The sequence below is a fragment of the Salmo salar genome, chromosome ssa19 (genome assembly GCF_905237065.1).
Source record: "Salmo salar chromosome ssa19, Ssal_v3.1, whole genome shotgun sequence".
Lineage (NCBI taxonomy): Eukaryota > Metazoa > Chordata > Actinopteri > Salmoniformes > Salmonidae > Salmo > Salmo salar.
This window is the reverse complement of record NC_059460.1, coordinates 32,248,525-32,261,124: the sequence shown is the minus strand read 5'-3', so window position 1 is coordinate 32,261,124 and position 12,600 is coordinate 32,248,525. Positions and strand designations below refer to the sequence as shown.

Genomic DNA, 12,600 nt, shown 5'->3' with positions numbered 1-12,600 from the left:
TGGCAGTACGAAGTGGATGGATATTGGCGGCACCAGGAACACGCTGTCGTACACGTCGATCCAGAGCATCCCAAACATGCTCAATGGGTGACATGTCAGGTGAGTATGCAGGCCATGGAAGAACTGAGACATTTTCATCTTCAGTGGGCCACAGGATCTCACAGTTTCTCTGTGCATTCAATTTGCCATCGATAAAATGCAATTGTGTTCATTGTCTATAGCTTATGCCTGCCCATACAATAACCCACTGCCACCATGGAGCACTCTGTTCACAACGTTGACATCAACAAAGCGCTTGCCCACATGACGCCATACATGCTGTCTGCCATCTGCCTGGTACAGTTGAAACCGGGATTAATCCATGAAGAGCACTCTTCTTCAGCGTGCTAGTGGCCATTGAAGGTGAGTATTTCCTCACTGAAGTTGGTTACGTTGCTGAACTGTAGTCAGGTCAAGACCCTGGTGAGGACGACGAGCACGCAGATGAGCTTCCCTGAGACGGTTTCTGACAGTTTGTGCAGAAATTCTTCAGTTGTGCTAATGTTGGTGCTCTAGAGTGGCGCAGCAGTCTAAGGCACTGCATCTCAGCACTAGCGATGTCACTACAAACCTTGTCTTGTTTATAAGGATCTCTTACTTTTCCTCGTTTTAACAGATACAAGCAAGAAAGGAGGCAAGAAGAAGGGTGGTTCCATGCAGACTGTGTCCTCGCAGTTCAGGGTGATCTTTTGAAATGTGTATATTCAGTCCTTCAAAAGATGGATTGATTATCATAGATGATTTAATATAAAATTGGTTTGTCATCCTCTTACAGGAGAACTTGGGCAAGCTGATGACTAACTTGGAGAGCACTCATCCTCACTTTGTGCGCTGCCTGATCCCCAACGAGTCAAAGACTCCAGGTACAATAAATATTGAGTTAAATATTATACACTACGGGTCAAAAATTTTAGAACACACACTCATTCAAAGGTTTTTTTTTTTTTTTTTAAACTATTTTCTACATTGTAGAATAATAGTGAAGACATCAAAACTATGAAATAACACATTTGGAATCATGTAGTAACCAAAAAAAGTGTTAACAACTTATTCAGGATCAGTGTCCCGTCCATGGGACGGTTGAGCTAACGTAGGCTAATGTGATTAGCATGAGGTTGTAAGAAACCAAAAAAAATCCCAGGACAAACATATCTGATATGGGCAGAAAGCTTAAATTATTGTTAATCTAACTGCACTGTCCATTTTACAGTAGCTATTAGAGTGAAAGTATACCATGCTATTGTTTGAGGAGAGTGCACAATTATGAACTTGAAAATGTATGAATAAAACAATTAGGCACATTTGGGCAGTCTTGATACAACATTTTGAATAGATATGCAAAATTTCACTGGATCAGTCTAAAACTTTGCACATACGGTGCTTCCATCTAGTGGCCAAAGTCTAAATTGCGTCTGGGCTAGAACAATTCATTCTGCCCTTTCTCTTGCATCTTTTACCAGATCTAATGTGTTATATTCTCCTACATTCCTTTCACATTTCCACAAACATCAAAGTGTTTCCTTGCAAATGGTACAACCTTCAGGCAGTTAGATTTAGGTATGTCATTTTAGGCGAAAATTGGAAAAAAAAGGGACGGATCCTTAACAAATTAAAACATATTTTATATTTGAGATTCTTCAAATAGCCACCCTTTTCCTTGATGACAGCTTTGCACACTCTTGGCATTCTCTCAACCAGCTTCACCTGGAATGCTTTTCCAACAGTCTTGAAGGAGTTCCCACATGTGCTGAGCACTTGTGGCTGCTTTTCCTTCACTCTGCGGTCCGACTCATCCCAAACCATCTCCATTTGGTTGAGGTCGGGTGATTGTGGAGAACAGGTCATCTGATGCAGCACTCCATCACTCTCCTAATTGGTAAAATAGCCCTTACACAGCCTGGAGGTGTGTTGGGTCATTGTCCTGTTGAAAAACAAATGATAGTCCCACTAAGCCCAAACCAGATGGGATGGCATATTGCTGCAGAATGCTGTGGTAGCCATGCTGGTTAAGTGTGCCTTGAATTCTAAATAAATCACAGACAGTGTCACCAGCAATGCACCCCCACACCATAACACCTCCTCCATGCTTTACGGTGGGAAATATACATGTGGAGATCATCCATTCACCCACACTGCGTCTCACAAAGACACGGTGGTTGGAACCATAAATCTCCAATTTGGACTCCAGACCAAAGGACAAATTTCCACCGGTCTAATGTCCATTGCTCATGTTTCTTGGCCCAAGCAAGTCTCTTCTTATTGGTGTCCTTTAGTAGTGGTTTCTTTGCAGAAATTCAACCATAAAGTCCTGATTCACACAGTCTCCTCTGAACAATTGATGTTGAGATGTGTCTGTTACTTGAACTCTGTGAAGCATTTATTTGACCTGCAATTTCTGAGGCTGGTAACTCATATGAATGCATCCTTGATGGGTTTTGCAACTGCACTTGAAGAAACTTTCAAAGTTCTTGAAATGTTCCAGATTGACTGCCCTTCATGTCTTAAAATAATGATGAACTGTCATTTCTCTTTGCTTATTTGAGCTTTTCTTGACATAATATGGACTTGGTCTTTTACCAAATAGGGTTATCTTCTGTATACCCCCCCACCTTGTCACAACCCAACTGATTGGCTCAAACGCTTTTCGAAGGAAAGGAATTCCATAAATGAACTTTTATAAAGGCACACCTGTTAATTGAAATACATTCCAGGTGACTACCTCATGAAGCTCCCAAGTGGCACAGTGGTCTAACACACTGCAGTCCCTGGTTCGAATCCAGGCTGCACCACATCTGGCTGTGATTGGGAGTCCCATAGGGCGGTGCACAATTGGCCCAGTGTCGTTGGGGTAGGCTGTCATAGTAAATAAGAATTTGTTCTTAACTGCCTTGCCCATTTAAAAAAGATGCTGATTGAGAAAATGCCAAGAGTGTTCAAGGCAAATGTTGGCTATTTGAAGAATATAAAATATATTTTGATTTGTTTAACACTTTTTTGGTTACTACATGTGGTATTTCATAGTTTTGACATCGTCACTATTATTTTACAATGTAGAAAATAGTAAAAATAAAAACCCTTAAACGAGGTTTTGACCGGTAGTGTATGTATTCAGTAAAGTATCAGTGACCTTAACGAGCCAAATCTTGAACCTGTTTTTGAGTATTAAAGAGACTTGGTTTGTTTTTCCAGGTCTGCTGGGGAACTTCCTGGTTATTCACCAGCTCAGGTGTAACAGAGGGTATCAGGATCTGAAGGAAGTCTCTCTCTCTCTAAAACTAAGCAGGGTCAGTCCTGGTTGGGCCCTGGATGGGAGATCAGATGCTGCTGGAAGTGGTGTCGGAGGGCCAGTAGGTGGCACTCTTTCCTCTGGTCAAAGGCGATCCCAATGTGCCAGGGCAGTTAAACAGATGTCCTTAAAAATCCCATAGTGTATAATGTAAGAGTGTTATTAACCCTGGTCTCCTGGCTAAATGTCTGATCTGGCACTCATACTGTCATGGCCACCTAATCGGCTCTATCTGATCTCCTGTAACGGATCCCCAGGTTGTTGATGAGAATGTGTTCTCAGTCAATCATCCTGTTATACTTTCTTCTTCATTAAGCTAATATAAAAAAGGTAGAGAAACATTCTGCTGTTTTTTTCTTCAAAGTCATACATCACAGGTAAAGAAGAGAAACTCAATTTATTAACCTGTGCATATTTTAAATTACCAATAATGAGGAGAGACAAGGTAACTCACCAATCAGGATATTAACTTTATTAAAATAACTTAAACGATAAGAGAGCTGGTCACAATACCCACACAAAAATGGATAGAGAGCGCCCACTGAGTGAGCCTCTGGGTTATATACCGTCTCAGGATAGGTGCAACCTCAGAGATGATGTGGTTCCAAACACCATCCCCACACAGCCAGCACTTGGCCTCCAGTACAAAGAACTTGTTTGTTCAGTACTAAGAACACCTTTCGTTACTTAGTGTCCACCTTGCTAAAAGGAGGGGGTGACTGACGCTGTGCAGACAACTGATTGGTTCCCCGTTACTCATGCCATCCCTTCACATGGTTTGCAATAGGTAAAGACACATATTCACATATGGAAACAATGTTCCCTTCTGACCTCCTTTGCCCTCTTCTATTTCTGATATTATGCATAGCAACAGGGACATGTGGTAGACAAGCCTGACTTCTCCCCTCTCTGGACCCAAGGTGACTGAGGCTCATATGAGGGAGGAAGTGCAGCTGCCAACACCAGGCCATTGTAGTGAGTAGACCAAAATGCAGCGGGTACGTGAATGCTCATATTTACTTTATTGAGAACTTGACACAAAATGAAAAAAACGAACGACAGCTAAATAGTTCTGCAGGCTAACCATAGCAGTGCAAAAACAACTTCCCACAAAAGACAGGTGGAAAAAGGGCTACCTAAGTATGGCTCCCAATCAGCAACAATGTACAGCTGGTCCTGATTGAGAGCCATACCAGGCCAACACAAAGAAATACACAACATAGAAAGAACATAGAAATACAAAACATAGAACAATACCCAAAAACCCAGACAACACAAAACAAACACACCCCTGCCACGCCCTGACCAAACTACAATAACAAATAACCCCTTATACTGGTCAGGACGTGACAGAGTCTGAAAGGAGACATTCTAATGACAAGAGTTCAACCATAAGCATATTATGCAGATTATCTAATTATCTATGTTAATTAGCTCATTCTGATTCTCCTACCACGTGTTACAGTGGTATGGCTGCAGTTCTGTATCAGTTTACATTAAATCCTCTGCAACTGGACAAAACCTTACAACTAACTTATGAACACACTATCCCATGGTCTGTGGTGTTGTTCCCCTCTGTTGATCCAAGCCTTTCTATCTGTTACCATCTGACTGTGGTTCCATTGACCATATTTACCTGTGGCTAAGGTGTTCTTCAAAGCCGGTCTGCTGGGGGTCCTGGAGGAGATGAGAGATGAGAAGCTGGCCTCTCTGGTCGGCATGGTCCAGGCTCTCAGCCGTGGATTCCTCATGAGGAGAGAGTTCACCAAGATGATGGAGACGAGGTGAGGAATAGTAGACATCTTGGCAAAGCTTCCTATGAACCACCTGTATGTAAGGAATTATGATTCCATACTGTATATGCTGCGAGTTGTTCAGAATGAGAAAGTACGTCTTATAATGTTCTATTAAAGCTGCAGTTTAGGATTTGGAAAGCTGTTCAATTGTCATTTAAATGTGTTGTATTTACCCACTGATCCTTGAAGAATATAAAATGCCTCATGAGCTTAGCATGACCTGTCAGTCCTTGCATATAGAGCACTGTCAATGAATTTAACAGGGGTTACCTTTCCCTTGCCCCCTTCCTCAGCTGTATACATGAAGTGGCGGGGCTCTGTTTTGTTGTTCTTCCTCTCTCAGAATGTAGCTTTTGTGGACTACAGCTCAGCGTTCAACACGATAGTGCCCTCAAAGCTCATCACTAAGCTAAGGACCCTGGGACTAAACACTGCAACTGGATCCTGGACTTTTACATTTACATTTACATTTAAGTCATTTAGCAGACGCTCTTATCCAGAGCGACTTACAAATTGGTGTATTCACCTTATGATATCCAACCTAAAGACACGCGCACACACAGACAGACACGCGCACACAGGTTACAAGGATATCAGTGGCACTTTGTAGGCTGTAACTCTCCAGCCTTTTAGGGCGTAACTCTCAGCCCTATGTGGGCTGTAAGTGGCCTACCTCTTGTCGTCAGCAGACACCGCTGTCCACTTGTCCTTCAGGATTCTCAACTCTAACGATCCCTCCATCAATATAGGCTCGTGGTGCAAGATGTCTGGGTGGCCATGGAAGTAGGAGCCTATGCCATGTCCAATAAAGTAGGGACATGGCTTGGAAACCATTGGAGTGGGTTATACCAGGTCACGTCAACGTTGATAATGTCTCCATCTTGTAGTTGCCGGGTGTCAGGTATGCCATGGCAGACCACGTTATTGACCGAGGTGCAGACTGATTTGGGGGAACCCCCATATCTCAGGAGGGGAAGGGTATGCGTTGTGACGAATCGTCTCCTGGTGGACGATGAAATCTCTCATCTGTCGTCATGCCAACCTTAAGACTGCGTCCGGCCAGCAACCGTATTTGTCTTGCTAGCTGGCAGGCTCTCGTCAGGCCCTGGATCTACTCCTGGTCTTTGATCTCTATGTACTCTGGCCAGTCAGGAAGGCATGTCTATCTGTCGCTCCCACCTCCCGCTAGCACAGCAGGCGGGAACATGGGGCGACTAATGCTAGTTTGCCGTGTGTTAGCTTGCTAGTTAGCACACAGTGTCGCTTCCGCCTGCTATGCACCAGAGAAAACCCGTGCCTGAAAGGCGGGGGCGAAGGACAAGGTCTACGGGTCGCCCCCCACTAGCACAGTAGGTGGGAGGCTGGGGCTGCACAGTAGCTGTGTTCAAATACCCATACTACATATTTAATGAGTATAAACTACATACTATTAGTTCATTTTAGTACACTGTAAACGTACGGTATCCTTTCAGTTGAGCGTCCTAGCACTTCTTCCTGACGGGCCGCCCCTAGGTGGTAAGGGTAGGTAACAACACATCCGCCACGCTGATCCTCAACACGGGGGGCCCTCAGTGGTGCGTGCTCAGCCCCCTCGGGAACTCCCTGTTGACTCATGACTGCACGGCCAGGCACAACTCCAACACCATCATTAAGTTTGCTGATAACACAACAGTGGTAGGCCTGATCACTGACAATGACGAGACAGCCTATTGGAAGGAGGTCAGAGACCTGGCAGTTTGGTGCCAGGACAACAACCTCTCCCTCAATGTGATCAAAACAAAGGAGATGATTGTGGACTACAGGAAAAGGAGGACCGAGCAAGTCCCCATTCTCATCGACAGGGCTGCAGTGGAGCAGGTTGAGAGCTTCAAGTTCCTTGGCATCCACTTCACCAACAAACTAACATGGTCCAAACACACCAAGACAATCGTGAAGAGGGCACGACAAAACCTATTCCCCCTCAGGAGACTGAAAAGATTTGGCATGGGTCCTCAGATCCTCAAAAGGTTTTACAGCTGCACGATCGAGAGCATCCTGACGGGTTGCATCACTGCCTGGTATAGCAACTGCTCGGTCTCTGACCGCAAGGCACTACATAGGGTATTGCGAACGGCCCAGTACATCACTGGGGCCAAGCTTCCTGCCATCCAGTACCTCCATATCAGGCGGTGTCAGAGGAAGGCCCTAAAAATTGTCAAAGACTCCAGCCACCCCAGTCATAGACTGTTCTCTCTACTACCGCATGGCAAGCGGTATCGGAGCACCAAGTCTAGGACCAAAAGGCTTCTCAACAGCTTATCAAATGGCTACCCAGACTATGCCAAAACTGCACTGTTGGTTAAGGGCTTGTAAGTAAGCATCTCACCAGAAGGTCTACAACTGTATATGGCGCCCATGACAAATAAACTTTGATTTGATTTAGAACCAGGGGTTACTTCAGATGCGGTTGTAATAAACAGAGCTGTTTCTGTTTTCTTCCGACAAATGTGGCTCCATCTTTTGAACGGTACCAAATATTATGACCACATCACTGAAAGATACGACTCTAAGGAACACGTATGTGTCTTCTGATTCCCTCTACAAGCCACACAGGACTCATTAGAACAGAGTGGACAAGACCAGGCACTAAATCAGACTGGGGGGAAGGGGGGGGAACATGAAGGATTATGTTATTTTCTACACAGAAGATCATACAACATTATTGCCTGATGATATTCTGAACTTCCCAATACCTTTTGTAAAAGCTAAAATAACACCCTTGCTGTCACGAATCCCACCAAAGGCGGCTCCCCTGCCTGCTCGGGCGGTGCACGCCACCAAAACTCCGCCCGTGCGCTTTCTTTTCTAGGAAGCTCGCTCCGGCGGAGCAGAACTATGACGTGGGGGACCGGGAGTTGTTAGCTGTAGTCAAGGCTCTGAAAGTGTGGAGACAGTGGCTTGAGGGGGCTAAGCACCCTTTCCTCATCTGGACTGACCACCGTAATCTCGAGTACATCCGGGCAGCTAGGAGACTGAATCCACGTCAGGCCAGGTGGGCCATGTTCTTTACCCGTTTCCGGTTCACGATCTCCTATCGGCCAGGTTCACTTAACACGAAGGCCGACGCACTGTCCCGCCTATATGACACCGAGGAGAGGGCCATCGATCCAACTCCCATCCTCCCAGCGTCGTGCTTGGTAGCACCGGTGGTATGGGAGGTGGACGCGGAGATCGAGCGGGCGTTACGGTTGGAACCTGCACCATCTCAGTGTCCAGCAGGTGTTCAGTACGTGCCGCTTGGTGTCCGTGATCGATTGGTTCGATGGGCCCATAATCTCCCCTCTTCGGGTCACCCTGGGATCGAGAGGACAGTGCGGAACCTGAGGGGAAAGTACTGGTGGCCCACATTGGCTAAGGACGTGAGGTTTTATGTCTCCTCCTGCTCGGTGTGCGCTCAGAGCAAGGCTCCTCGACACCTGCCTAGAGGGAAATTACAGCCCCTCCCCGTTCCACAGCGGCCGTGGTCGCACTTGTCAGTGGACTTCCTCACCGACCTTCCCTTATCTCAGGGGAACACCACTATCCTGGTCGTTGTGGATCGGTTTTCGAAGTCCTGCCGTCTCATCCCGTTGCCCGGTCTCCCTACGGCTCTGCAGACTGCGGAGGCCCTGTTTACCCATGTCTTCTGGCACTACGGGGTGCCCGAGGACATCGTTTCTGATCGGGGTCCCCAGTTCACGTCCAGAGTTTGGAAGGCGTTCATGGAACGGTTGTGGGTCTCGGTCAGCCTGACCTCGGGTTTCCACCCCGAAAGTAATGGGCAAGTGGAGAGAGTGAACCAAGAGGTGGGTAGGTTTCTAAGGACGTATTGCCGGGACCGGCCCAGGGAGTGGGCGAGATACGTTCCATGGGCAGAGGTAGCCCAAAACTCCCTCCGTCTCTCAAGCACCAATATGTCACCGTTTCAGTGCGTGTTGGGCTACCAGCCGGTCCTGGCTCCATGGCACCAGAGCCAGACCGAGGCTCCTGCGGTGGAGGAGTGGGAGCAGCGCTCGAAGGACACTTGGAGAGCCGTCCAAGACGCACTCACTAAGGTGAGTGGACGGCAGAAGAAGAGCGCTGACCAGCACCGCAGTGAGACCCCTGTGTTTGCACCAACCTGCCCCTCCGCTTGCCCTGCCGGAAGCTTACCAGTTAGAACTTCCATCTTACTACCGTATTAACCCCTCGTTTCATGTGTCTTTCCTCAGGCCTCTGGACATTGGGGGGTCCCCGGCGTAAGCGATACGCGCCATTCTGGACTCCAGACGTCGGGTGGGGGGCCTACAGTACCTCATCGACTGGGAGGGGTATGGTGCGGAGGAGAGGTGCTGGGTACCTAGGAAGGACATTTTGGACCCCCCACTACTGAGGGATTTCCACCGCCTTCATGGGGATCGCCCTGCGCCTCGTCCTCCGGGTTGCCCTCGAGGTCAGCGGCGGCGCGCTGCGGGAGCCGCGCGTCAGACGGGGGGGTACTGTCACGAATCCCACCGAAGGCGGCTCCCCTGCCTGCTCGGGCGGTGCTCCCTTTTTCCTTTTCTGTTGGTATGTCTTATTGGTTGCACCTGTTCTTTTTGTGTGTCTTGATTTTTGGTTATTTAAGCCTGTTTAGCCCGCCAAGGTTTGTGCGGGATTATTTTATCGTCAGTTTGCTATTTGGATGTGTTGGCGTGGACCGTGTTACTGGAGAAAATAAATCTCATTGTGTTACCTACCTCTGCTCTCTCTGCGCCTGACTCCTACCACCACTCCTAGCACTCGTGACACTTGCAGGATTATCAATTCAATTCGACCCTGCTTCCCAAAGGCAGTTCAGTTTTTCTTTCTCGTTAACCCCTACAGATCTGATAGATGCCACTCTTCATTACCACCGAGTTATTCTAGAGCTAGGGACTGTTCCTCAAACTCAACAGGGCCTTACTGTAAAGTGGGCTATCCCCAGGGCCTTACAGTAAAGTGAGCTATCCCCAGGGCCTTACAGTAAAGTGGGCTATCCCCAGGGCCTTACAGTAAAGTGGGCTATCCCCAGAGTCTAGTGCCTTTGCTTCCTCGCCCTTTCACTTATAAACCCGAAGCCTTCTCAGGATCGTCCAGGCCAGGGCTTCAACCTTAGCCCACTATGAGAGGCTCCTTTCTGGGTTGGCCTAGCCCAGAATCTCCCCTCCTATGACTCCTACCAATGCACTCAGTACATATAGTTTGGGTCTCAGGTTCCTTTATACCGGCAACTCGTGTTCCCGATAGACTAATCAAATACATTTTTATTGGTCACAAACACGTGATTAGCAGATGTTATTGCAGGTGTAGCATAATGCTTGTGCTTCTAGCTCCAACAGTGCAATAATATATAACAAATTACACAACATATACCCATTGGGGGGGTGCACCCTCTGCTGTTTCGTGAAGTCCACGATCATCTCCTTTGTTTTGTTGACGTTGAGTGAGAGGTTATTTTCCAGGCACCACACTCCTCACAGTAGGCTGTCTCGTCATCGTTGGTAATCAAGCCTACTACTGTTGTGTCGTCAGACTGGGATAGGGAGAGATTGTATATGCCCGTAAACACACCAGCCAGCTGGTCTGCGCATGCTCTGAGGATGCTGCTAGGGATGCCGTCTGGGCCGGCAGCCTTGCGAGGATTAACACGTTTAAATGTTTTACTCACGTCGGCCACAGAGAAAGAGAGCCCACAGTCCTTGGTAGTGGGCCGTGTCGGTGGCACTGTGTTATCCTCAAATCGTGCCAGTCCGGAAGCAATACGGTCTCGGCGACGTGGCTGGTTTTCCTTTTGTAGTCCGTTATTGTCTATAGTCCATGTCACATACGTCTCATGTCTGAGTCTTTGAATTGCGACTCCACTTTATCTCTACATTAACATTTAGCTTGTTTGATTGCCTTGCGGAGTGATTAACTACACTGTTTATATTCTGCCATATTACCAGTTTGAGTTTCTGCCTATAGGACGGGAGGAGCAAGATGGAGTCGTGGTCAGATTTGCCGAAAGGAGGGCGAGCCTTGTAAGCATCCCAGGAGTTTGACTAGCAATGGTCGAGAGTCTTAGTAGCGCGAGTAGTACAGTCAATATGTTGATAGAACTTCGGCATCCTAGTCCTCAGATTTGCTTTGTTAAAATCCCCAGCTACAAAAAAAATGCAGCTTCAGGATATGTGTTTTCCAGTTTGCATAAAGTCCAGTGAAATTTTTTGAGGGCCGTTGAGGTTTCTGCTTGAGTTGGGATGTAAAACGGCCATGGCAATGACTAATTAATCAGATGCTAAAAAAATTAATAAATAATAATCTTAAATGAATCAAGTCAGTCTCAGAAACCTAGAGTAAAACGACATGCACTTGTATGACTCTTTGATGACACAGGGTTACAGAACAATAAAGCAAGTTCATTCAAAATTCCAGAAACAGGCATAAAAAAAATGCCAGTTCAATCAATCAATATCACCATTCAATGATAAGCAAAAATCAACTGTGGATTAAATTGATAGACACCTCCAGCGCCCCTAACTAAACCCTCATTGGGGTGTGCCAATAAAATATTTTTTTGTCTATTACAATTTTATGAGAAGCAAAGTATTTAATAAGAAAAACAGGTTCTTACCTTCTACAACTTATAAACAGCTTTTTGTCTCCCCCCTCAGGATGATCCGTCCCTCAGTTGGTGTCTAAAAAAAATGAACAACTTCTTTAACACTTCTATCAATGAGGTAACTGTAACGGAGATGCTGGGTGGTGCGTTTAATAACACAATGACCAATACAAGCCAAGTGGTGCATCTGGACATGAAACACATCGTAAATACTGCCTGGGTAATGAACCAAAGGGAGTGACAGATATAGGGGAGGCAATCAGTGAAGTGATGGAGTCCAGTTGAGTCTCATAATGAGGCGCAGGTACGCGTAACGATGGTGCCAGGTGTGCGTAATAATGGTAGTCAGAGCCAGTGATTAGTAAACCAGAAACGTCGAATGCTGGAGAGGGGGAGCTGGAGTAGACATGATAGTAACCTCAAGGATTCCTCCTAGAATTAATAATATTATATATTAATAATATTAATAATATTTAATATATATTTAATATTTAATATATAATATTAATAATATTTTAAGAATAAATAAAAAATATATATATAAGTATAATAAAAATCTAAACATATCTTAAGCTAAAAAGCTACAGCAAAAATCATCTTCCTGCAGCAGGTTCTTCTAACAAGCTCAAAGAGAGTCGTACCTCTCCCAAAAATCCTGCCTCTTTTATACCCTACTCCTCATCTTCTGCTAACTCATCGTGGCTACCACCTGCTCCGATGGCACATTCAGTGGTTGACACCTAATGCTGCCATTTCTCAAAGTGTGCTTTATCAGTACCCACTAGCTCCCACCTTTTTTCCTCACCCAGGCAAGACGTGCAATGTGCAGGGGTACCAGGTAATAACATAGCTATATACAA

General features: G+C 46.1%; 1 protein-coding gene across 1 annotated transcript in view; it reads right to left on the bottom strand.

The window, feature by feature from the left end:
* Positions 1-12,600, bottom strand: part of LOC106578741 (sphingomyelin synthase-related protein 1) — a 109,558-nt gene that overhangs the window by 86,435 nt on the left and 10,523 nt on the right. Inside the window, exon 2 of the mRNA XM_045702229.1 lies at positions 11,753-11,816. The gene's annotated coding sequence lies outside the window, so the exon portion shown is untranslated. The remainder of the gene's footprint in view (positions 1-11,752; positions 11,817-12,600) is intronic.